Below are 3,566 nucleotides of genomic sequence, written 5' to 3' on the forward strand. Positions count from 1 at the left end.
CCTCTATTGTACATAGGGCTTTCAAAGGCCTGTTATTTCAGAAGTGGATGGCCAGTTCTTCTTCCTAGTCTGTGTCAATTGTTTCTTTGATGTTTTGTTTTTTGTTTTGTTTTGGTCTTGGTTTTTTGTTGTTTTTTTTTTTTTTTAAGTAATAGTATCCGACAGTCACCATTTTACAGAAAGGATCAGATTAAAGATGTTTATCCTATGAGAGATATATGATTGATAGATTCAGTGTTGCTACCCATTCTTGGCACGTATGTCTTGACCCACCCCTTTCCCTACTAGCCCAGCATCCCTTTCCACTTCCACCTACACCATTCAACACTTCTCCCCTTATCCAGCTGTTGTTTTTATGGCTTAAATATCAAGCTATCGGGGCTTCTGTGATTCTGAAGACCTCATGCTTCTGCCAGTTTCTTATGCTGTGGCCAGTATCTCTTGGATTTAAGAGTCTGGAAGGAGGAGTGGCATCCACTTCTGTAATAGCTTGCCTCTGGAAACCCTGTGAACCTGGAGAGAGGATGAGAGACATCCAAGCGCTGAGGACTCTTCTTCATAGGGTCGTTATGAGTCGCATGTGACTCGACGGCACTTAACAACAACAACAACAACAAGTACAACTATCAGGTACAAGTATCAGGGAAATCTTTCTATTTTAAATAGTTCAGAGGAAAAGTCCTTTACTTTGAACTTCTAATCCAGGACTGACTTGTGGTTTATTGGTAAGGATTTTTGCAGCTATGTTCATGAGAAATATTGGCCTATAGTTTTCTATTTTGGTGGTGTCTTTACCTGGATTTGGTATCAAGGATATATTTGCTTCATAGAATGAGTCTGGGAGAATTCCATCTTTTTCTGTTTTCTGAAATACTTTATGTCAAATGTATGACTGTTCTTCTCTGGAATGTGTGATAAAATTTACTTGTAAAACCATCTGGTCCACAGTTATTATTATTTTTTTTTCAAATGAAATTTGTTTTATTACCTTTTCAATTTCTTCTTTTGTAATTGGTCTGTTTAGGTGTTCAATTTTGGTATGTGTCAGTTTAGGTAGATTGTGAGTTTCTAAGTATTTATCCATTTCCTCTAGGTTTTCATATTTATTTTAGTACGTTGTTGTTCCATTGTTAGCATTTTTATTTTAGTTTGTTCTGTTATAGCATTGCCCATTTCAGCTTTTATTTGGACCTTTTTGTCTTTTCTTTTTTTCCCTTTGTTATTTTTGCCAATGGTTTGTCGATTTTATTGACCTTTTTGAAGAATCAACTCCTGGCTTTGTTGATAGTTTCAATTGTATTTATGTTTTCAATTTCATTTATTTCTGCCCTAATTTTTATAATTTCAGGGTTCTTTTAGAGGGTGTCAGGTTTTCTTGCTATTATTTTTCAACTTGTTGAAGATGTTGGGTTAGAGAAGTCAAATGTCATTTTTTCCTGCCTTTTGATGTATTTACTTATTGAAATAAATTTACCCCTGTTTACTGCTTTGGCTGTTTCCCAGAGGTTTTGGTGAGTTGTATTTTCATTGTCATTTGTTTCAAGAAACTTTTAAATTTCATTTTTTAAAATTTCTGTAGTTCACTCATATTCACTCATATTCAAGCAAGGTATTGGTCAGTTTCCAAATATATGAAGGGGGGTTGTTTCCTCCTTTATCCTGTTGTTAGTACTTTCTAATTTTGTAGCACTGTGCTCTGAGAAGAGGTTTTGCATTATTTCTATGTTTTCAATTTATTGATGTTTGCCTTGTGACCTAAAATGTGTCTATTCTTGAGAATGTCCCATGTACATTGGAGAAAAAGTTTGCACTTTTTTGGATACATTAGCCTATATATATATTTTACATATCTATCATTTGATGCATAGATATTTATTATTGTTATGTCTTCTTGTTCTAGTGACTCTTAATCATCATGTAGTGACCTTTCTTGTCCTTTGTGGTGTTTTTTACTATTTTATCAGAAATTAATTTTATCAGAGAAATCTACTTTATCAGAGATTAATATCACTACTCCTGCTTTTTTTCTGGTTGCAATTATATTGTATATTTTTAGTCTTTCTTTATCTTCATAAGTGTGTCTCTTGTAGACAGCATATTGATAGATTTTGGTATTTTTTTTGGTTTTTGTCTTTGCTTTTTAAATCCAGTTTGCTAGCCTTTTCCTCTTCAGTGTGATTCATATTCAGTGTGATTATTGAATGACAAGTTTTCACTGTTATCTTTTATTTATTTATTTATGGTATTGTTGCTAGTTACTTTGGTCCATCCTGCTTTCTGTGGCACTCTGTAAGAAGAAGGTGTCTCAGTTTTCCCGCAACGCTGATCTTGTTTTTACAAACTCCCTTAGATTCTGTTTTTATGATACTATCTTGATCTTTACTTCATATTTGATGGACAGTTTTGCTGGGTACAATATTTTTGGATGACAATTGTGTTCTTTTAGTGTTCAATATGTCATTCTACTGCCTTCTTACCCATATGGCTTCTACTGAGAAATTGGCATTTACTCTTATTTGCTCTCCCTTATCCTCTTTGTTTCTCCCTCACTGCTTTCAGAATTCTTTCCTCTTCAGTTCTCGCAAATTTGACTATGATATGCCTTTGTGTTTTTATTCTGGGGCTATACTATATAGTGTTTACTTTGATACAGGCTATGTTCTTTGCAATCACTTGCTATGCATCAGAGAGCTGGACAATGACTAGGGATGATAGAAGGAGAATTGATGTCTATGAGCTGTTATTTTTGAGAAGAGTATTGAATATACCGTGGACTGCTAAAAGAATTAACAGGCTCAACCTGGAGAGGGTTAAACCAAGCTGCTCCCTGGAGGCAAGGATTCTGAAGTTTCATCTGACATGTTTTGGACATGTTGCAAAGAGGGACCAGTCATTGGAGAGGGACGTATGCTTGGGAGGATGGAGAAACAATGCAGGAGAGGAAGATCATTGATGAGATGGACTGATTCAGTGACTGGGGTAATGGAGGCAGTTGTGTCAGACACAATCAGATTGGCACAGGATAGAGCAGGTTTTAGGGCTGTTGTATATAGGGTTGCTATGAGTGACAGGCAACTTGATAGTACAGAAGAACAACAATGTTCTTCATTATGCATGAAATATTTCTTGTCATAATTCTTCCACAACTTTTTCAGTTACTTTACTTGCTTCTTCCTGTTCTGAGGTTCTGATTACACGCCTATTATTTTTCTTGATGGTGTCCCATATTATTTTCGGTGTTTTTTTCTTTTTCATTCTTTTTTTTTCCTTGGAAACACTTTCTATTTTTATTGGAGACTCTGGTAAAGGAGATCGATTTTTCATTCTTTTTTGATTCTTCTTTTTGTTCTAGCACATCAGTGGTGACAATTCTTCTATTTCACTGGTTTTCTGTTCCATCTCTTCAACTCTGTTCATGTGTCCCTCCAACATGTTGACAACATTTGAAACATTGGTCCTCATATTTTCCTTCATATGGTTATTAGTGGTAGCAACATAATTTTAGTAAATTTTTTTCTTTTACTTGTGATTTGTTTTGTTTTAGTTTTTCTGGCTACATGTTTATT

This window comes from Elephantulus edwardii, unplaced genomic scaffold (assembly GCF_000299155.1).
Source record: "Elephantulus edwardii isolate Elephantulus edwardi_28Jun2011 unplaced genomic scaffold, EleEdw1.0 scaffold00497, whole genome shotgun sequence".
Lineage (NCBI taxonomy): Eukaryota > Metazoa > Chordata > Mammalia > Macroscelidea > Macroscelididae > Elephantulus > Elephantulus edwardii.